This window comes from Takifugu rubripes, chromosome 20, assembly GCF_901000725.2.
Source record: "Takifugu rubripes chromosome 20, fTakRub1.2, whole genome shotgun sequence".
NCBI lineage: Eukaryota > Metazoa > Chordata > Actinopteri > Tetraodontiformes > Tetraodontidae > Takifugu > Takifugu rubripes.
The window spans coordinates 5454831-5479212 of NC_042304.1; the positions used below are offsets into that span (position 1 = coordinate 5454831).

The 24382-nt window shown below is 46.2% G+C and overlaps 1 protein-coding gene across 2 annotated transcripts in view; it reads right to left on the reverse strand.

Annotated features, from left to right (window-relative positions):
* The window catches only part of dab1a (DAB adaptor protein 1a), a 132043-nt gene that overhangs the window by 86040 nt on the left and 21621 nt on the right, over nt 1–24382 (reverse strand). The window lies entirely within an intron of this gene.

Consider the following 24382-nt stretch of genomic DNA (forward strand, 5'->3'; position numbering starts at 1 on the left):
CTGGTGCCATTATTGCTTCTATAGTTGCATCAACTGTTATGTTGCTTCATTGTGGAAATGCTTGTAGGTGTCGGCGAATAAGGAAATAATTAATTACGAGGGGGAAAAAAGGTTCTTCAGCCACAAAGCCATGAAAAGTGGGACGCAGATCCCGTGGTGTCCCGCGCAGCGTGTTTATCGCCTCGGGTTATGGGAGGAAAACCCATAGAAACAACTTCAATCTTGCGTCTCCCTCAAATCTCCTGTGAGTTCAGCACCAAGGACAGCGCCTCCGCTAAGAACCGCTCCACGTCCGGGGGATTTGTGGAGGCCACATCCGCACTCCAGAGTCCAGACAATATGAGACTTTGTGAAATGAATTACATCCTCCAGCATGACCAGCTCCGTCTTAATGCTCCAAAATGTAGCATGTAAATCTTCTTTTTATTTCCACCCCAGAAATAGGAAATCTGGTATAACTGTGGGGCTCTTCCTGGGTATGCTCAAACACACTTGTGCTGCTCCCTGCTACCGTGAAATTCCCCCCAGATCGACTTTTTCCTTCATTTTAAACCATTATTTAAGGGGGAGAGCGTCAAGAGAGATCGTTTAATGACTCCCGGGGATCTTTTGTGTCACCCATGGCATATTAACAGCACTTGCTCCATATCTTTCTCAGTGCAGAACAGGAAAAGAAAGAGTAATAAGACAGTGCTGACCTCTTCCAGCTGCTCCCGGGGAGAGCAACGGAGAGAAAGATGGGATTGGTGTCAATAAAGTCCTATTGTCATGACTTCTTGCACAATCTAATTTCAAACGACTGAAACTGTTGCCTTCAAACCTCAACAAAGCAGCAAAGGCTGGAATCTAGATTGAATGATAACATCTTTTTGCCAATTTAACTGTCGAATTTAAACAAAGAAAAACAGATAACTATGAGAAACTTGTTTGTGTTACACGGGAACCAAAAATGAAAGCATGCGCGAGCTGTGGTGAGAGACGGCGGCGTAGTGGTGCAGCGTGCTGCGGACGCCGCCGCGGGCCCGGGTCAGTTAGAGAGGAAATTATGATAAATGTGCTCTCAAAAACAAAAACGGACGAGTGCCAGAAGTGCATCAGAAGCCCTCTGCATCATCCCGTCCCTTCCACCGCTTTTATTCACTTACACATTCTCTTTTCTGCATACGCACGCACACGCACACCTGCCACCGATTCTTATAGAAATGTCCAAACACACTCCAGCCCTCCCTGCTCCCCCTCCCTGCTCCCCCTCCCTGCTCCCCCCAGGCTGCTGCAGCTATGGAAGCGTGCCCTTTCTGTGTGGCGCGCTGCCAGCCGCGCACGCTGCATTAGCAAAGTGTGACCTCGCCGAGTGCTGGAAAAGGAAACATTTAACCTTTTGCCCTTTAGTGCTGATGTGCCTTCATAGAACCTCATCCTTTCCTGAATATGGACTATCAACAGTCTGCACGCCCCACAGCTTATAAAAAAGATTCACGAGGCTTTCTGAACTTGATATTTCAGGTTTTGGCTTTCCAGTGGGTCCTTTTTTCACATCTGTGCTCTGCAATGGATTCATTCCTGCTGTGGCGTTCTATCAGAGAGAACATCAATCTACAAGACTGACATTTAATCCCAAGCCTGGGCAGGTAGGGGGACACACAAGGATGTGTGCCGGTAGGATACACACACACACGCACACACGCCAAAGAGACGAAAGCTTGGACACGCTCCCGACTGCTGGCATGAAGAAACAAATCAAAGCGTGAGCATGAAGCCGTAAACAGTGCGCACAGTGGAATGCTGCATTTGGACGATGGGATGGGAACTGAAAGACAAGAGCAGAAAAAAACGGAGCAGCTCCGGCTCGGAGGGAAAAAATGTTTGGCGCATCAATCTACGGGCTGACACGTTGACAGAGGGGCTCGGAGATACAGGTGGTCAAAGCTGCTGACAGAGGCTGCGGTCAGGGCCTCCCCGCCATGATTTACCAGTCTATTTAGGCTACAGTCCATTTACTGGACGCCGCTGCGCTTCTTTTCTCCGTTTACCAAAAATCAATCCCGGCGACTCTCCCTTCGGTCCTTTCTATCCCATCCTTTCGCTTCGTATGACATCCTCTCCGTGTTGGGTACCAGCGGTCGTTACAGGAGCACTGCAAGGCCGTTTTTGGAGGTGTCATTTCCGGTAATAAGGTCATGCTGAGGAGCCGGGGTGTGTCGGCCGCGTGTGGATGTGAGATGCCTCTGATCAGGCGGTTGGCCAACATACTTGTTGCTAAGGCAGAAGAGTCAATCGCAGGCATTTATGCATAAAGTTATTAAAAATGAAGGAAATGTCTGTGCAAGTAGGGAGAGAGAGAAACTATTACTGGAGGGCACCAGGCAGGACGGTGTAATCAATTTTAATTTGCACTGCGCAACACCTAGAGTAATATATTTGAGAGAGTGAGGTCTGTCAGAGAGCAGCGCCTCGGCCGACACGCTGCCGACCTGCTCGCCGCCCGAGCCTGAGCAGTGCCCCGGCAGTAATCCAGTCAGTGTCATTATCAAGTCTGCTGATGGCCCACTTAATTAAAAACTAACAGGCCGTAGGTTTAGTCGCGTCATAAAACAGTCCTGACAGAATGGCATCACACTGCTGCATCCGTGAGCGGCGCCTCCTGCAGCCCGGGCTAAAACAGATGATTTATGGCCGCATTCCGCTTCACACACGCCGACGTTGGGAGTGCGCGCTGTCAGGATAGAGGTGTTCAGAAGCACCACATCAAGAGATTTGAGTCGGCCTAAACGCCGGCTTGCCTGTCATGTGCCAAATGCTGCTCTGACTCTGTGACACGCCAAAGCTTCCGATGAGCTTTTGGCTCCTCCGTTGGAATCAAGAGAAAAAAGGAATTTGAGGGCTTGTTAGGGTCACACAGGGTTGGGGGTCAACACAGCCTGGTTGTCACGGTTGCTAACGGCAAACACACCATGTAAAACCCGCGATTTATTCATGCATTTATTTGGTGAATCGGACTGACGTAGCGGCTTCTATATCACCAGGAAACCCCAAGAACACTTCGAAAAGAGCGCAATTAAAATGCTGAGTGACGAGGCTCAGGAGTGATGCTGCTGCTCCCTGCTAGAGTGACAGCGAGCGGAGCATGAAATCTGTTTCATTGTGAAGAGTGACACATTAGATGATTAGACAACGTGCTCGGGAACAGCTGCCAGAGGTGCGCGCACGCCCCACACGGCGAAATAAAAAGGCTGGGACACGTGCTGCTGCTCGGTTACAGCTAAATGTAATAAAGCGAAGGCTGGCAGCTGCAGTCGAACACGCGTACACAATACAGAGTCAGTTCTAATAAAGACTCACACGCGGGCTGACTGCAGAACGCTGGAACGACTAACATTTCATTAAAAGGCACGTGTGCCCCAGCAGGGGATCCTTTCCTCAGGTTCAGTCTCAGATTTGGCTCCAACATGCTGACACGCAGAGATCAACAAGCCCTTACGTGACGCCACCTGAGCAGGCCGCTAGCGCGGAGCCACTGTTAGCTGTGTGGGGACGGCGGCGAGGAGGGCGCACAGCAGCTCTGCACACGTGCGGCTCAGCAGCGGCATTTATGATGAGACGCAGCCCACATTCTCAAACGCGCTCACGTAGGAATACAGACAATACTCGGAGCTGGGCTCTGATGGTATTCATGAACCACCTCTTTAGCAGCTATGTATATGTATGAAGAGGAAGCGGAGCGGCTTTGGGACGGAGGACTGAGGGTTTGTCTTTTTATAGAGATTGTCACCAAGGCCCAATCCCCCGCATTAGCAACAAAATTGTCTTTTTTATTGCTGGCTGTTTGGCCCACAGTTCTGCCCGTGCGGCTTAACCTCAGAAGAATCGCTGTCATTTTTAATCTGCGCCGCATCTTTGGGGCGAGGATCCAAAAACGAAGCGGCTGATTTCTAAATAAACACACAACCATATAGTCTTGCCCATCAACCCTCCGGGGTTTCTCCCACTAATGGTTCAATTCTTATTTTTCTCACCCTTTTCACACTCTCAAAGCATCATGTGGGAGAGGACCCCCCCCCCCCCCCTTCCCTCCCAGAGGGTTTACTCCGCCGAATGAGACCTCAATCGCCGTTGTTTATGTGTTTCAAGAGATGAGGTGCAAATTAAACTTCCTGGCAACGTCTGGCACAAGAGAGCAGCGGAGCGGCTAACGCATTAGCTGCTATCAACAGTCAGTCTGAGAGCAAATAAATCCCAAACTGAGTAAACGGAGGAAAGGACCACTGGAAACACGCAGATATATCGATTAAAACGTGTTTGCAGGTGCTCCCGGAAAGACAGAAAAGCTTTTCCTTGTAGCTTCATTTCTCAGCGTTTGAAACACTCTTTTCCCGGGTTTCCGAGCTTGTTCGTCTAGTTTTATTACTGCGCTCCTGATTTCCTTTTCCGTATTCAGGAACATGTTTTTTTACAAGGATAACACAAGCATTTCCTTTTCACCTGTTTGCAGGTAAACTGCATCTGCTACAATTTATAGACATCAAATGGGAAATAGAAATAAGAGGCATTTATTCCGGAGCTCGGATTTCTGTTTCGGTGTCTTTAGCTGAGGGTTACGGTCAAAATCATACTGACAAAATATCCCGATGATTTATGGCAATCAGATGCGGACCGTCCATGCAGACATATTTAATGAGTTGTGTTAGCAAACGAGGATAATAAGAATTAGCTGCATCAATAATAGATGATGAAATGACCTTTTTCTGGGTGAAAAGCCGTCTGTAAACGTGATCCTCTGCTGTCTCGGGGGGGAAATGGCAACCTTATCTGAAACCTATAGGTCCACATTCCAGACCCCCAAATCTGTCATTTACAACCAATTACCTCACCTTTCCCCCTTCCAGCCTTTAGCCTTCCGAGCTCAATAAATCATCCCCCGTCTGATCGCAAATCAGCTCCCCATCCGTCGAGCAGCCCTGGCGCCGCGGCAACAATTACAGATGTGACCTCTGCGCAGCGTTTACAGGAGCCTGGCCAAAGGCGAGCCAGAACGCAGCTGACACCGCACGCCTGACCTCCGGTCCCCGACCTCTCGGCTTATTGACCGGATCCCACAGGAGTAAAAATAGCCCTTTTCCTCCCGAGGAATTCCTCAGATTGGAAGATAAACCTGCTCTTACGCAATCAGCTGGGACTGAGTGAGCAGGTGTATTGACAGAGATGTTGTCAGTATTAAAGACACCGTCCTGATTTCAGAGCCCAGTCTGGGTTCGTCCTTACGTCCCCCGTCTCTCCTGGGCGTCACCATTACCCTCCTGAGCCTCTAGGATCTGCAGGAATGGTTGGAAAGTTCTGAATCTTCTCTGTTCTTTGCAGGATTCTGTTTTTTTCTTCCTCCAGTTCAGCAGGTTCTTCACATTTTTTTCTTTCAAGTGTATTTCCCGCAGCAGCCTGGATGTTTTTTCCTCCGTCACAACGTTGCGACTGTCTGGTTCCTTACTTCACTTCCCCAGGGTTCTTTTTTTTCCTTCTGACTCTGACTGAAGGTCTCGATCTCCTCGCTAATGTCGCCGATCGTTGACCTGCTCCTACAACTAGACACGATCCACTGGTCTGTCCTTCTCCCTCTTCCTCTTCCTCTTCCTCTCTCTGTTCCTCTCTTTGCTCCTCTCTTTCTCCAGTCAGAGCTTGTTCTGGTGACGCTTAGTGGGAACATTTGACCCCACCTTGCTCCTCCTCCTCAGCACAAATGAAAATATTTAAATGACCGACTAAAGCCAGAGTTCTAAATACCTCCAACATCAGAGGATAACGGCAGTTGTGGTTTTGCTCGAGTGTGTTTGTGAAAAAGGAACGAGAGGTTTGCAGGCACAGGTCACAGCCCTGCTTCCTGCTTTGGAAGGAAACTTTAAAGACACTCAACAAAGATTCCCACACTGAAGGAAAACTCTAAAATATATTTGTCACACACTCGCAGAGAGAGAGACAGAGAGAAAGAGAGAGAGAGAGAGAGAGAGAGAGAGAGAGAGAGAGAGAGAGAGAGAGAGAGAGATCAGGTGATGTGAAACTGTCCATCTGGAATAATCCCAGTGCCTCGTGCAGTCTCAGAGGAATCGCCAAGAGCAACAAACAACATAATACATCCCATGGTGCTGTTCGTGTAGGGTTACACGCGCACACACACACACACACACATAGGTATCGGTCTGATGTATTTCCCCCAGAGGAGGATGGAATGGGACAAATCAATAAACTCAGGAGAGGTTTGTCCATCTGATCTTTCTAAAACATAATACAGTGATGAGTGCACACAGACACACACACACACACACACATGCACACCCACACAGACAGAGGGAGATGGTGAGAGAGAGAGAGGTTTTCTCCCAGGACATGCTGCTGGATCTCCCCACATTGAGGTCTGGACGCTATAAATCAGTCTTGAAGCTCAGCTTGAAGCTCAGCGCTGCATCAACAACCAGCTCATCCAATCAGGTCACCTTAAAAAACACAGACCAAGTTTCAGGGCAAAACTTTCAAGTTCAACCCAGCTGATTCTCACATCACCCCGGAGACGCAGTTAATGAGCATCAACTTCAAGTGAGACAAACTCTTGTGTCTCTCATGCTAACCAATAATGCACACATTGTAATTTATACAATACTGTACAGCATTCAAGCAAGGCGGAACCATTAACTGCACCATTACACCTGAAGATGACACGCACGGTTTGGTTCCTCTGCCAGCCGTTAGCCATCTGTCTCATTTAGGGTTGGATGTGTACGCCACACGTGTGTGAGTGTGTGCGCAGGAGAGGAGGTTCCGATTATTTACGTGTTGCACGTTTGCCTTTGAAAGTCTCACAATGGAGCCACACTGTTGACGGTAGAACTCATAACAGTCCCGCTGCACAGGACCGGCTCAGACAGCTGAAGCAGGGTCACAGTTGGACGTCGCGCTATAAAATCCAGCAGAATGTGGCAAAAGAGGCGTCCTCACATTACCCACGATGATGCAAGGACAATTGGACGGCTGTCAGTGTTGAGGAGGACCTTTTTCCAGAGTCAAATTCCCCCGCTCACATAAATCTGCTTGCGACGAGAGTTTTCAGCCACTCCGCTGAACATTTAGGCTCCTATAGTGAGCCAAAGTCCTTCACTATCAGCAGTGAAGGACAGGACACGATGGCGATGGCGGTGCCCTGTGCTGGGGTGTAGCCGCACATTTGAAAGACAATAAATGAATCATGAGACGTGCCACCACTCAAAGACGGCCGTTGGTGGCAGAACAGCCATGACGAGTGTGTCCGGGACATGGATGAATGGGGACCTTTACAGATCATGCCGCCGCCAGCAGTCCATGAAAACTCCACCACTTCTTCCCCATCAATCTGCAAAATGCCACCCTTCATCACAGCACTCGCGGGTTTCCACGTGGCTTCTCTTCCTCTGCACTGTAGAGAAGACAGGGCTCGACCGGCTAAAGTCGCTAAGCGGGAATTCTCCCCGTGTTTTAAAGCTTCGGACGCTGGTGTAAATTATTATTATGGCCAAAAGCACCATTACTGCTGCAATAAACAGACAATTAACAGGTAGAAACACTGTAAATCCTCCAGGCAAATAAGAGAGATCCTGCAGTATAAAGCAATGCTAAACTTCATTTGTACCAATTAAATAAGGGAGCAAAACTGTGCTATTAGAATAGCAGCACTCGTGACCGCGAGCCATTATGCTGATGTGAACAGTAAATCTAGCCTCTGGTTCTAGTTTGTTAATTTCCAGTCAGGGTCACATTTTAACAAAGGGCTACGCTCGCAAATGGCTGATTTGGACTTCAAACATTGTTTTGGACAAGTTAATGAAATGCAATAAAGAAAAGCAGCTTAGCTTGCAGTATGAATCTCAATATCAAATGAAAGGAAAGAAGTGGGAGCGACTATAATTGGTTCATTAGAATCGGCCAAGGCTGTTAGATCTTTTACAGACAGCAAATAAGCCATTCTGCAGCATCTGCATATGCAAGTGCGAGCGCACCAGCGTGTGCACGAGTGCTGTGCAGACACAGATGAATGCTACGCTTCAAACAGCTTGATACAACCCACCCTCCTGGGATGAACATGTACATTTTTAGCTAATAAAAGGCCCATCTTTCCATAAAGAGGCACAGAAACGTCACGCATGTGACTGCTCTGACAAACCACTTTATATCGCTGCTACGTATGGAGTGAATACGGTCTTGATTTTTTTTTTTTGTCAACAAAGACGCTTCTGAATTGAGATAATTTTCACCGTGCCGAGAAACGAGGATGTTTTTTTTTATATATTTCTTTGCGTCATAAGGAAGCAACGACACTCAAGATTCAGCTGTTGCCTCTCACATGCGCTCTAGGGGTTATTGTGGACGTCCTCCTGCAAATCAATTCAGTTTTAAGGATAGCGTTAGCATTGATGGAACCGGGTTAGCATCGACGTCAGCATTCAGCAGAGAACAAATGTCATGATTACCAATGCGCGTGTTGCCGTTGCTAACCTCGTCTGAATGCACGCGGGCAACGCTAACCTTATTCAGCAGCACCGCAGCAGCTAACATTAGAGAGGAACCACCAGCTTCTAAGAGCCTTTTAGAAGAAATGTGGAGTGAGATAATTGTACTCTGGGGCTTTTTAGATGAGAACTTGGTGACAAGGGGGCATTTTACCACACGAGTGACATCTGTGTCCCATCTCCAAAGTGCTAAATGGAGATTCAATCATATTTCCTGTATCTGCACCTGTTGGTGTGACAGGAGCTAAAGTCTTTCAGAAAGGTGTCGCATTGTTGCCTTATGATAGTTCTTTCAAGCTGTATTCATTTGAATCTCTCGTCCCAAGACAGTTCAATATCTTCTTAAAGGTGGTGGTGTCAGCTGAAGCCGCTGTGCGCGTTTCGGATAGTTCGCAAACATTCTTTTCAGACCTCATCCTTTGCATCTGTCGGGCCAACATGGCTGCCATTGCCGAGGTACTTGACAATCTCTGTAATAGTGATTCCAGGCAGGGAGCCCAGCTCCGTCTCTCTGACTCCGCAGACACACCCATCTCTTAGCTGCTCTCTCTAATTTGATTTAGTGGCCCCGTGATTGGATTACAAGGCCGACATCCATGTCGAAGCTACGAGAGTCATGTCCATTCACTGGCGCTGCACAAAGAAGGGTGCACGTGGGGCTACACGCGCGAGTGCTGCCTAAACTTATTTGGACGTCAAGAGTTATAATGAAATGGCTCGCGCTGTGACAACCATCGGAGTGAGCGCTGGAAATCGCAGCAGATAGAAACACTGGTGCCTTTGTTTGTTGCTAAAATCTATATTTGTGTAGTTGCGTGATGTCGTATGTCGTGGACCCACAAATGAAGCACCGCGGGCGGGCGGGGTGCATTATCTGGATGTGGATTTGATTACAAGCTGTTCATTAGATGGGGCGGATGAAAAACCTGCTGCATCGGAGTAATCCGGTGAAGCGCTTGACATTAACCTTATTTTCCCCATGAGGCCGACAGAAACATAAAGCCTAAAACCAACACACACACACACACACACACACACACACACACACACACACACACACACACACACACACACACACACATTTACCCACTGTCGCGACAAACAATGCACATATGGGAATTTTAAACGCAAGACATGCGAAATGTGAGGTTAAGTGCTATGAATCACTGTGTTTACCCGGTTGCAGATTTCTCACAGCCATAAAAAACCCAACTCGGCTGCCGTTAGGGCTGTTTGAAAACTAAAAGTGGGGTCAGAGGTCTAAAACGCTCTGGCTAGAACAGCTCCAGCCTCTAAGTGCACCTCTGCAATCATTATGTCAGTGATGACATGAGGACTGGAGACAGTGGGGAAGAGTCTCGTCTCCGCTACACAGCCTCCTGAGACATAAACTAAAACAAATTAGCGCATTAGAAAACACACAAACCCGCGCACGTGCCAGCAGCGGGAGTGAAACAATGGCGGTTTAGCCAATGGGTTATCCTCTGTTTGCTTAAATGCTGCTCCGCTGTTAGCCTCCGGTCACTCTCTGGTTGACAGGAGCGGAGCGGCAGGCGTCTGCACTGCTGTAAATGTCAGTAATCAGGATTGTTTTCGCTCTCCATCCATCTGAGAGCCTCACATTTGCAACCGATTCATCACAGGCCGATTAAAAGCTGCTCTAGCGAAGCTCCGCTGCTGCAGGCCTGCGTCTGCCATCTTTGGAAACAGGAGTATACCTCCGAGATCTATATCTCATCTCCCATTGAGGGCTGGAATTGTAAGTGGGGTGTAGAGCATGATAACAACAAAAAGAAGGTCCGTGTGTGTGTGTGTGTGTGTGTGAGACTCATCCTCCTGCAGCCTGCCAGCCAGCCCACATTCAGGAACACTTCATGGAAGGTGCTGAGTCACCCTCCGCCCACGGTCTCCTCACTTTTGGTGAAGTGGTGAGTAGGTCTGAATCAATCAATTCTTCTGATGAAGCAACAAAAACCAAGGTGTTCTCCCCAACTGTGCAGGAGCAGGCCCACTACAAGGAGGACAACGCGAATGCACCGAGGATCATTGATGGAGGCGACGCCACACAGGCACGGGCGACAACGTCCCCAACACTAACTAACTAACTACCAACGCATCCAAAATTTGGGTTTTGTTCATAGGAGCGGGAGGAGCTGAAGATGGCCGCCGATGGAGAGGCTATCATTTATATTCCAGTGTATTTTTCTAGCTCTTGGGAAGTTTCTACACTTGTAGCAACATAAAATAAACATGAATCCATAACCCCAGCCATCTAGACACTCAAGTGTGAAGACGGCATCTGCATATAAGGAGGGAGGTAGTCGTTTGTTACGCTGAGGATAGAGCTTCTCTCGGGCCTTTGCGCCATGAATAATTCAGATTTGTGTGCTACAGGGTTGACTCGGTCATTTCAAATATACAGCGTGCGCGCTAACGTACACAGACGCATGTTGTACATGAATACACAACAACAAAGGCAGCAATAAACAGATACACACACCAAAAAGAGCAGTTATGAAGGGATAAAGATGCAGCTGCTTTGCTGTTGCATCAAATCAGTGTTTACCTGGACGGAGGGCTGTATTGCCCTTTGACCTCCGCCGTGCTCACATTAGCCATTTTTACACAAGAAATCCTGCAAGTTAAATGAGTGTTGCTTGGCAACCACACAGTGGCCCAAAAACGGAATCCTGTCAGCATCAGCATCGGCTTTACGTCGCCACGGAACACGAGTGGCGGAACAGCGAGAAGGGGTCCCGTTTCTGGAGACGCCGCAAGAGGAAGAGGCGCCGGTTTATTTTCTTCCTCGTTTCTGGTCATTGGACTCCGTATATCCCAACACCCTTCGCCTTGTTTACCCTCACAGCTCTTAATCTGCTTTAATTGAGTGATCTTCATCTACCTGCTGATACACAACAGCAACGAAAACCACATCCCACTGGGAGAGAATCCTGAAATAAGAACCAGAAAGAAAAATATCAAATCTTAGAGCAGACTTGTGACGAGAGGAGCCACGGTCGGACTGATGCACCTGCTTGTCTTTCTTCTTTCCCTTCCGCAGTACATACATATTTATTTATGTTCTCAGTGTGTGCGTGTGTGTGTGTGTGTGTGCCGCCTGTGTCCCTGCGTATGTGTACCTAAATGTGTGAGCGCTGCGGCAAGTATCCGAGCACCGACGTGCATAATCTGCATTCATCAACTCAGATAAAAACTGTAATGAGTTTATATCAATATGCAAATGGTATTTGTGGCAACAAACAGAAGAATAAAAGGGGATGTGGGTGTACCAGCGCTAACACGTGCAACACACAGATTACACCAGCCTTAGCGTGCGATCGAACTCAAAGCTGGACCTTCCGCCATAGAACAATGGTAGCAAATGAATGAAGCATCATGGATTTGAGTGGCTGAAAGGTGTCTTTGTTCTTCCTTTTTGTCAGTGTATTCCGGAGTGAGGGACTGTGCGTGGCCACGAGGTGTGTGTCTGTGCGCGCTGTGACTCGCCGGGCTGGAGGGCCAGTGTGTGATAATAAGTGTTGGCATCACACTCATTCCTGACATCCTCCACTCTTCCTGCTACTTCCAGCCCGTGGTGCCTGGTCCGGTGCTAGAACGCCACCACCTCGGCTGTCTCGTGTCTGGCGTCACGCTAACGCCAACGTGACCGCAGGTAAGCTCTCCTGGCGCCCCTGAGCCTTTTCAATACAGCCAAAACTTTGGGGCAAAAATGATGTTTGTAGCAGCTCTGAGGAGAAATCTAAAAGATTTAGTTAAGAATGGGGATCTGCGGTGGAAAATAAGGAGTTAAGTGCTGTGGAAGGACGGACGTCCCATGTGCCTTTGATAATCCACTTGATTAGACAATTACGTTGCTCACAGATTAGAAGTGAGGTAAAACAGAAGCAGTCTGAGAGGCACTCTCAAGAAATCCTCCGAGGTTCCAGGCAATCCTGAGAAAAACTCAAAACCCGTTAACGTGCACAGATGTCCACAACATGTGCGCTTGCAGGGCGGGGCCGCCACTGGCTGAGGCCGAGACGCTTCCGTTTCACATGACGCCAGGGAAACATTCAGAATGGAAGCACAGCCGTGTGCATGCAAGGAGAGGACGGGAGCCTGACTGATGGTCCCGTTGTGGGTGGGCTATGGTAAATTTGCATGTGCTGTCACGGTAATTTCACACAACTTAACCTGTATTCCTCCCTCTGTGATGCTGCAGAGTGAGACAGAGGGGGAGCGGGAGGCTTGATGAGATGGAACACTTGTAAATGCCTCCTGTTTGAGCGGCAACACTCTGGAGAATCCTCTCCCTCCTCTGCATATCCTGTAGAGTGTGTGTACGTGTGTGTGTGTGTGTGTGTGTGCGCTGACACTAAGAAACTAAAAGCTTGAAGGAGTACTTTCATCTCTTCTGTTAAATTTGGAAATGTGGCAATTATAATTTTAGTGGAGGTGACAACATTTTGCAATTATCCTGCGCGCATGTGATCTTAAGTGTCACTTTTAAAAGCAGCAGTCGCCCCCAGGCTACTCTTGAGCTCGTCTATTCGGGTGAGGAAGCGTCGGCAGAGTTTGTGAGGAGCCGAGCCAGGAAAAAGGGGCTGACAGGGAGGTGGTAGTCTTCTTTTTTATTGATAGCTTGACAAAAGAGACGAGCGGATAAAATGTACTCCGGATAGATTCAACGGGGTCAGAGCAGTGAAGGATGGAAGGCTGTTTCCCACGTCCATCCACTGAAATCAGGTCTTTTTATGCTGCTTCCTTCAAGTGGATGGAATTCTTGCTTGTTTTCTGTGCCGTCACTCTTTTGTCTCAGCAACTATTCTAAGTAGGTATTTGGATGCACTTCCTGCCTCTAAAGTGATGTCATCACCTCTGGATTCTTGATATAGATGTAATTATTTCATAAAACACGTCTTCATTATTACTCTGGAGACGAAGAGATAAAGTAATCTGTCATCATCTCGGGGCCATAGTCATTGGACCCCGTAATGCCAGGGACATTAAACTTACTCTTTAGCTAATCACTGATCCTAGTAGAAAGACAAACAACAATTAAATCCTTCCAGAAGTTTATGTCCCTGATTATTATTGGCTGTTATCTTTTCCATTATTAAATGGTTCCCTTCATTTCCCAACGACGACTCAAAGTGAACTGAAGTTTCTCCCTGCGTTCCTGTCCACCATATGGCCTAAGACGAAAAAAAAATGCATATAACATTTAATTTCCATTTGCGTGCATTCATTAGTATTCATGAATATGCAAATCCGACTGTCCCAGTTGCCATAACGATGCAAGCTCCCTCTGGGAGGTGTCAGCATTGTCAGGCAGGGAAAAAGCTAGCGCCCTTGCGGTGGCTGAGGTGATCCAGAGCGTGTGTGCATGTGTGTGTGTGTGTGTGTGTGTGTGTGTGTGTGTGTGTGTGTGTGTGTGTGTGTGTGTGTGAACCTTAAGCAGATGCTCCTGTATATTTATGACCCAGTTGACTTCTGTCTAAGAGCGCTGGGAATCAAACCAGATCCAAGGCAACATAAGCAAGCAAGTGTGCACACACACATGCACACATGCCTGGACACACACACACACCAGAGGGTTTTGAAGCCCTAATGGATAACCCTAACTTAATCTTTAATAAAAATCTCTCTTTAAGCAGGAAAAGAGGCAGCAGCTCTATTAAAACCAGCATGACTTCAGGTCACATCTGACCATTATTGGCCATTAAATGCGCAGTAAATGTGCTGATTGGTGCACAGATAGACACTCCTGACAGTATCAGGAGGACAGTACCAGTGGGAAAGTCTGGAAAAGTCAGTCTGCAGGGAAAGGTCACGCTGTAGTGACCCTCAATGAGGAAATGAGCATGTATCCCATCAGCCCCTGCCTTTCAAAGGTGTGAACCAGTGAAAATAAACACGTCAGATGACGAATGTTGCAGCCACAATGCTCCGATAGCACGGGTACTGGCTGTTGCTAACCAAGCATTAATCTGGTAATGGAATCCTCCAGTTTAATTGGTTGGCTTTCATAATTAATTAACTTTGTACACATCGTATAAACGCATCGTATAAAGTGCCTATAGGGAACCGACCTTAAACATTATTAACGGAGCACCGAATCAAAGGTAAATTCAAAGTGTGATGTGTAGAGAGAAGAAGAGAGAAACAGTTGAAAAAAGTATCAAAAAGTTTGTGTGCACCAAGGAGCTGTGTTAGCAGCTCGAGGGGCTCTGCAAAATGTAGGCTAATCTCTAGATAGGGAGTGCTTAGGCTGCCGAAACACACACACACACACACACACACACACACACACACACACACACACACACACGCACGCACACACGCACACACACACACACACATTGTCTATTTTGTTTACTTATTTCTGCAGTAAACGATGGCTTTTGTTCGAAATCCAACTGAACCATATCCTGTCATTTCACACAATGAGGCATCTCTTTAATACCGTTTCTTTATGTTCCACCACAAAATACATCTTAACAAGATAACTGCGGCACATCCTGGGAAAAAAGGAAATTCAAACTGATTTTTAGGACCGGGGGGAGCGTTTCTCGAGGCGGACAATGTGACACAGGGGACATGACATGACTGTGGTGAGGTTACCATAACCAGGTTATGGCTGCAGTGGGTATATATATATATATACTGTATATATAAATACACATGGAGACTGATGACTATGGCTGATATAATTCCATTTGTTGCTGCACACTTAGGTCTTCATGCACTGGAGAGTAAATGTAGGGGAAGCTCAGTCGAACGCAACACAAAATGAGGACTTTTAAAAAGACACAGCATGTGTGAGACAATGGAAACTGCAACGTAGATCCGGCAGTTTCCCTTATGGAGGACAACAAGGAGCAGTAGGTGAGCAGCTCAGTATTTCATTGGGAAATATTATGACTAAGACTCAACCAGTGAATATTAAATCCAGTGCATTTACTTCCTGAGAACATAAATGTAGCTATCAGGATGATTTAAACAGTACGCTCTGCCACCAAAACAGATGAAAATATTCTGTGCTTTTGTATTAAGACGCTGTCGCTGCTTGTCTGGAGGGAATTCATTTAGGTGTGATTTAATGTCGGATCTCCCAGCTGCACACACACAACCTGTAAATATGCTTCTTTTGCATGTACTTAATTTAGAGCAGATTTACCTGAAGTCATCACACACACACACACACACACACACACATTCAGTCAAACAAGAGGCGTTTGCAGCCTGACTGTGAGTGTTGGATCATGCATGAAGGTCTGGAATACACAGCAGAGAGCCCTGAATAACACGTCTCCTTTTTGTGAAAGCTTGACGGGTGTTACAGGCTAATTATTCCCCCAGCTCCTTCCTGCAGCGTTGTGTCTGCAGATCTCCCCATTCTCCAACAGCTGTACTGCTAATTATCTCTAGTGGCACATACTGTCGTGTCACTCGCTCCATCTTGATTACTCATTCCTTCTCGATTTCTCCCTCTCCCAGTTGTCATAGTTAAGACACAGAGACGCCAAGCTGGGACCCGGAACCATCACATACTTTCACCCCCCTGGTGCCAGCATGTTAACAGCGGGACTGCGCAGCCACGGGCCAATGAAACAAACTCCACAATGAAAATATATAGATATTTCTCAGATCAACAGAAGACAGGGGAAGAGAAATGCAACCAGGTTGCCCTCGGGTCTCTAAGATGACTCAAATCAGAAGGATTACTGGTCAGTACACAGTTAATACTGTGGCGCGAACACGCTAATCAAGTGTACAGTAGCGGCTTAGTGCTACCCTAACTCTCCCTTTGGTCTAATCCAGGTTCACACATTTGCATTGCACACCCGTGTGCTGCGTGCATCCCAGCAGCACAACAGTGATGCAGATACAAGCAGCAGGTGCAGGCCGCTCACAGTTATATAGGAAGAAAGGAGAGAGAACAGCCTATGGGGGATTTACAGACCCTTCTTTGAAATATTGCTGAATCAGAAGGTACAGTCAGCTCTGTGATCAGCTATCACACGTGCGCTCGGGAAGTTTCTCCACATGTAATAATATAAACAGCACAGGGTCTGTGTAGCATGCATGAATATGACTCAAACTGGCATGCTTACTGTAAGAAGATTATTGTATTTTCAATAATAAGAGAGCAGCATATGGACGTGTTGATACAGTATACAGTTCTGTGATGTCTGTGCAACACCCTGCTTTCAATAGAGGCTATTATGGTATGTCATGTTGGTATTTAGGCTGCAGAGAAAGGGAATGGGAAGGGCTCTCAGCAGCTTTGGGAAAAGGCAAAGCTTTAGTTGCGGTGCGCACTCTGAATGAGAGCTCGGTACAGCGGGCTGGTAAATTAGCTTCAAGTTTTGTTGGAGTTTAAAAATCTGCACCAAAGCGTTGATTATACTAAAATCCACAACTGCAGCCGGTAGATATTGCGCCTCTGCTTCTGCATCGATACAAGGGCAGGGCGGGTTTCTCTCTCCAGCATCACTGATCATCAATGGAACCTGCACCATCGAGCTCTCTCCATTAGCTTAATTCTACTCCCATCCATCCATCCATCAGTCTATCCATTCATCCATCCTCAACTCATCCCCACTGAGCCAAAGCTGCAGGGCTGCGTGTCACCTGACAGTATATGGGAGCCTCTGCCTGTGACATTGTGTATGTGTGTGTGTGTATGGCAAGGGCAGTGGTCGTATGTCACGGCTGTCTCGTGCGGTAGATTCATGTTATTGATTGGATGCATATCGAGGTACACTAGCGAGCCGTGACGGATCACATGCTGCACATGCTGTCACGGCCAGGCCTGTCACAGCACCTTGGAGGACAGATGGAGGAAGTGATAACAGGAAAAATGATCAAGGACATTGTGGGCGACATTCAGGAGAGGCAACTCACAGGTAAGATGAGTCACAGAGGAAAACTTTCTTGCTTCATTTGACCCTAGTTTCCTTCTGTAGAATTATTAAAGTGAATATACCATTTATTCAGCAATGTGTCTGCACGGAGCGAGAATATACCGGACCATAACCGCTCCGAGCAGCTGGGATTAGTCTGCACGTGCACTGTGAACTTCCTGCTGCCAAAACACAAAGACAAAGTCAACAGATGAACTTCCACAACGCGGGCGTCGTTGCAAACTCGCAAAGGCCAAACAAGTGGAGCAATAATTGCTCGTTTCAACATATGCTACATGCAGCACCGTGCCGAGCCTATAGGCAGCTATTAATGCAGCTTTAGCCTCAAAGGCACGCTGATATGATGTAGTGCACTCAGATGAAGGCTGATAGGCCTGAAGGTGAACTAATCAATTATTCTGCACTGTCAATAATTTAGATTAGAATGGGCTTTCTCTCTCTCTCTCTCTCTCTCACACACACACACACACACACACACAATGTGCATCATCCCCAGTTCCCTGATTTGATTTAAGACCAGTCAATTATAGAGGATCCTAAGTGTAACAGAACTGAAGCCTTAAAATATTGCTTGCCTTAACATCAGCGAAGTAACAGTATTTCACCCTCTGCAGCAAAAGCATCTCAGACTGCAGCTCTCGCTCTCCCATGCTGGATTTTGATGATTTTAAATTGGCCAGCAGAGGAATACAAGCTTTTCCTGGCACACATCTTTGCCCTTCTGCATTATGCCCCCATATAAAACCTCTGTGTTTCTCCAGTTCCCTCTCCCCCCCCCCCTCTCTCTCTCTCTGCTTCACTGTGTCTGCATTACTGAGGTCTGCGCACACACACACACACACACACACACACACACACACACACACACACACACACACACACACACAATCCATTTCTCTGTAATTGAAAAGATGCCTTGACTGTTTGCCACAATACTAAAATGGATCAGATGGCAAAATATCCCTGAGGTAGTACATCACCAACAGAGAGAATTAAAGAGAATCCCCCCCCCCCGTTTCCCCTATCTCACTCACTACTCTGCCCCACACACGTTCATTCACAGTCAAGTCCAGGGATGCAGGCTGACGGTGCCATTCCCACTATCACCGCCTTCTCCGGCCTTTGTTCCAGCCCTCCATTACATTATGAATGTGCCTGTTTAGGTGGAATTGGACCATTTGTCTTTTGATGTTTCTTCTCCACACAAAGGCTGGAAAACGACTCCTGAGCCACTCAATAACAAGCACGACCCTACGATCTATCAGATGAAAGCACACTGAAATACTCTTTTAGTCTTTGACTGAGGCGACAGAGATCATCGCTTCACAGTTTCGGGTTACAACAACACACAGCCTGAACTCCAGAGCAACTAGTCAATCATCGGTCAACTCATTAAGTAACTCACAATGTTGGTTATATTCACTGTATTCTTTATTCAGGGTGAGAGCGAGACAGATCCATGTGTGCAGATTTTGTAGGTCAACTTCTTACAATGTGGCACAAATGAAATGAACATTTGTAGGATAAAATGAGAAATACGCACAACTTTAAGTGTGTGCACACAGCAAACCAGAGTTCACATTATTGGCTGATGTGCGAAAAAAAACCCAATATTTAACAATGGTTTAAGTGTAAATACTCAGTATTTTCTAAAAAATATATTATGGAAGTTACAGCTGATATTGTAGTTTGTGTCCACATCTGTCCAATTATGAATAAAGTCTCACAAAACCTTGATTATTAAAAAGAATAAGAGACAAGCAAACAACAAAGCAGGACTTATAATAAGCCAACATAAATGCACAGGTAGCATATTTAAGAGTTTGTGCCGTGTGTATAACATGTCTAATAATGTGGATTCTCAACACTGAACTGATGATGACTTCAGCTTCACAGTTCTAAAACATCAGATGTCTTAATAGTTTCATTTAAGCTCAAATAAGCTCAATGTCTCCCAAGTTCTGCTGCAAGGTCGGTGTCCTCCCAATTAATATTAAGCAGATACGTTCAGAAGAAACGAGGTCGAGACGTGATTAAAAGACGCTTGTCCACGCTGGATCCTGCCTCAGTCTCATCAGTTCCCCTTTTTCTGTACCGACGACGGAATGTTTTAGAAAAGCAGTGAATGCTCAACATGTGAAGAATGACCACTCACACTTCTCGAGTGTGTATGTGTGGGTGTGTGTGTGCATGTACATGTGTGTGTGTGCCCCTCCCTGCAGTATTCTCTGCCACCATAGAACAGTCTGCCTTTTAATTACCTGGACCATGATAAAGCCAGCAAGGCAGCAAATGACACAGGCATGTGCGCGCGCACGCGTGTGTGTGTGTGTGTGTGTGTGTGTGTGTGTGTGTGTGTGTGTGTGTGTGCGCGCGCGCGCGCGTGTGCGTGTGCGTGTGCGTGTGTGTGTGTGCTGAACAGAAAGGAGGCAGGGAGCAACTGAAGCGTGACATCCCAGTGTGCCTCAAACCACAAAACTGACATTGTCTCTAAATACAAGCCCAAAAGAACTTTAGGCAGGTGGAATGCATATCAGCATGTGTGTGTGTGTGTGCGTGTGTGCGTGTGTGTGTGTGTGTGTGTTAAATCAGTGCACACTGTAGCTTTGAGTGTGCAGCAGATTGCTTTAGCTCACACCACTGCCTCTGCAAATTAATACCATTGATTTTCCTTTGCCTGGCATCCAACACACACACCCATCTGATCAGAAGGTGGGCAGATGTGAGCAGATCTGTGAATCAAACTGGTGTCCAGCTTTTACCACCACCCTTATCACGTCCCAGACATAAACAATGGAACAAAAATGAAAACAACAAAATAAAACAGAATGCTGTCCTGCTTCCCTTGACACAACACAAGGGTGGGGGGGGGCACGCACACACACACACGCAAACACACGCGCAAAAGACCATAGGGGGGTACCTTAGACCTGATGACATACAGATCTAAAGAGCAAGACACCAGTATCGTGAGGGGAGCTGCAGCCTAATAATCTTAATGTGTCTACCTTCTACATTCACATGCATGAACAGAAGGACAGTAAGCAGTTTAACCCACAGAATAAGATGTTTCTGATAAACGTGACTGTTTTTAACAGCATTTTCAGCATCCAGTTAATAGCATGTCTAAAAAGAAGAGGATTTTCATAATGTGAAAAATAACATGAGCTGCTCAATGCAAAGAATTTCATTTAAATGTATGCTTCTTGTAACCCGCCAGGGAACCCTGTGCTAAACTGAGGATTGGTGGACTTGGTGTGTGTTTTTGCTACAACCTTCCATGTTCTGGAATCTTGAAAAAAAGAGAAGAGAGCGAGCAGTGAAGCTGAATAACTCCTGCCTGTTGAGCGTTGAAACCTATGGTTTCAGCAGTACACACAGGGAGACATGCAGACACACGTAAACACACAAATACACACATTCCTGCCATCTCTAATGATGATTTATGGCCAGCCTGAGGGCAGGCATGCATAACTGTTGCAGTCACAAACACACAGATGCGCTCGCTCACATAAATACACACAGATAACATCTCTCCGGCTCTCTCTCCCTCTCAAATATGCTTCGGAAGATGAAAAATGAAAAGATGGAGTTTTGTAAGAGCAGCAAGCATATGGGAATTGGCTATCGTAAATCGAAAAAATGGAACAAATCACAGCTGAGGAAAGAAAAGAAAAAGAAGGAAGATACAGAGCGAGATAGTGACTGAATCTCCCTGTCGACTGCTGCTATTTAAGGTCATTTACCAGCTGCTGTCTGTGATAGTAATGCAGGTGTCCAATGTCTTACTAGATATTTCCTTAAAGATTAAAAAAAGAGCCAATTTCCACAATTAAAACTGAGGTAAACATGTTGAAATCCATCATCATCAGGGTTGAGGAGGGGGCCGGAGCTCATCCCAGCATGCCTTGTGAGTCACTTTAGGCAACATTTGCTTAAATCACAGATAATAATAGTTGTGTTTTTGCAGAAGAATACATTTTAATTACCTACAAGGCTATAATATCACACACTGCAAAAACAAATATTAGCATTCACTTCCCCGTCTGTAGCTGATTCTCCCTGACGAGTTGTTTATTTGGCCTTTGAGGGAATTGCCGTCTGAACAACAAAGCACTTTAGATTCTTTGGAAGAAAAACTAGTGTTGACAAACATATTTTCAATTTAAATTGTGGGCGCCTAACAATTAAAACTGGTATAGCCATTTTAAACTTCTTCAAAGTCAAAGTTGTCCTCAATTAATAGAACAGACTGTCAATATTGCCTAACTGACATCATGTTACTCGTCTGTAAGCAGGGAGGCAGGAAGGAGCTCCTTGTTTCCTCTTTTATGTGTGATTGTCAGCAGGTATGTGAGGATCTGCAAAGTCCTGAAGTCACCTTGTGTTTACATCAGCACTTTATCAGGATACGAGCGCATCAAAAGCTGCAGGATCACAGCCTGACATGGGAATTTATCTCCATTCATCATTTTCGCTTTGACCAAGCACGGCGCCAACCAGCTCAGGAAGTGTCAAATACCACATTTACCTGATCAAATACCACATTTACCTGATCCAATACCACATTTACCTGATCAAATACCACATTTACCCGATCTCTGCGAGTCAATATTGCAGCAAAAGCACTGATGACTCTGTTCAAGCGCGCTGCTTTCACACATCCGTGTGCGTGAGTGTGAGCCGTGGCAGCGCATTCGCGAATAACAGAGCACAACTGTTAATAAAAATGCTCTTAATCTGTCTTTTCTGTAATCTTTTAATGAAAAGATCTTTGGTCTTTGTCTGTCATGGAATGTACAGAAGCCACAACGTGCTTTACAATGAAGACACATGATATTGATTTTAAATGGAAAATGTAATGTTGCACAAACACACAGACAGTGAATTTGAATGGGAATCTGTGCTAAGAGTGCTGCAGCAGAGGGGACATTAGAGAAAAAAGGACTGAAAGTGCACCATCTGTATCTTTACACGTGGTGTCAAAGGGGTTGTTTCACTGAGCCAATTAAGCCCATTTGAAATTAGGTGAATGCATTTGCATTTTAGCTTTTGTGGCCATTCAAATGTTGCAGCTGTGCAGCCCATAGAGTCACTTTACATTATTTTGTGCGTCCACTGAGAATCAGACTATTCTTTTCAAAATCTGGTTCTTTAAAGTTGCAATTAGCGTGGAGCGATCGATGAAAGGTACCGATTCTTCAGAGGAAATTTAAATTACGGCCCTCTCTGACTGCTGGAAGCCCTGGTCACACGCTTAATGATGTAACGTCTGATTTCCTGCCTTATTTGACCCTGCTCACACCAACTCAGCAGGACGCATTGCTGGAGCTCAAATTCCCCCCGTAACAGCATTACAACCGTTACTTTCTCTACAAGAGTGGTGTCCAGAGGGTTTAAAATACACAACTGAAACTATAGATGTTATATACCTCACACGTAAATACACCTCAGCCTTTAGAGGTAGTCTGACTCTGCACAAGTCTCTGCACTTCCTGTTGCTGTTTCTGTTAGATCTTCTCCACCTCCCCTCTTCTGCATCTCCTCTTAGCAGAGCGCTGGTGTCCTTGCAGCCCCCCTCAATCATCCCTGCACAAACAGAGTTGGAAACGGTCCAAACCTTGTCCCACAAGTTCTGCCTGGATGACTTCCAACCCCTCTCCCCAGGCATCACTCCAGGTCCGAGGGCTCCAGAACTGGCAGCTCAGGGTTGCTATTGTTAAGAAGAGATTAACCACACACGGAAACTATTGTGCGAACACAAACACATTCACACGCATCTTGACACATACAGGACCACACGTTCCCACGGATTAACAGGCATTGTTTCGTTTCAATGAAGACCTGAAATGGCAGCAGTCCGACTCCGGCGTGCAGTGGATTCTTGCACAAGGTGATCACAGCTGCACTCCAGGCCTGTTTAGATACACCTACCATGCACCTGCTATTAAATCCTGCCGAGGATACTGCTGAGTTCAATTTAATCCCGATTCTAACATCACGGTCACATGGGTATCAGTGTGGTCCTCCACCTGTTTAAACTGGTTTCCATAGATCCAACAACTGTCCGAGCCAGCATTGAGAACAGAATGAGCCAGTCATGGACTGCTCTAGAAAACCAAGTCAGTAATATATAATTACATAATTCCACTGGTATGAATGTGAAAGTCATGAGCGCCTTCACATGTGATAAGTAACTCATAAGATATCTCTACAGTCTCCGGACGTCTGTGAAGGCTGAGGAAAAGCTGCTTTTATTCTTGATGCTCCTGATCACAGTTGAAACCCTTTGATTTGCTCTGTGACTGAGGCTGAAACACACAACGTTTAAATGGCATCTTGTGTGCTTCCATTTATCCTATAGTAACCAAAATTAGCAGGTAGGACAGTCAAAATAAATATGATCTATACATTTAATTTCGTAACAATGGATTTTATTTAGTGCCTCGGTAATCAGTAGTCTCAACACCACCTTGTCTACGGAACAAGATAAGCGTTTATTATATTGCTGTTATAACCTGCATCTATTGTATAAACCATGTATAACGTCTCCAACGCTGTTTTGATACTGGCAAAGAAGATAGCAGAATTCTGTGAGTCAGCACACCTGCACAGTTTATCTATGTGCTGATAAGAGTTAGCTTAGCATCGGGGGACTTCAAATGTTTAACCTTGATTTAGCGTCTCTCTCTGTCTCCTCTTTGAGTGGAGTGTGGTGAGCTGGAAGCATTCTCAACTGCAAAATTTTCAACCTTTTCTAATGATTTTTGAGCATTTTATGCTTTTTTCCCCCTCTTTAATGTGTTTGTTGGTTTTTGATTTGGTGGTGCCTTTTTGAGTTCATTTAGTTTTAGGTGTTTTTTTGTGTGTAAAGCTTGGCGTCTCAGATGCCATGGTGGGAGGCAGCGGTGATTGCTCCCGGTTGTCGTG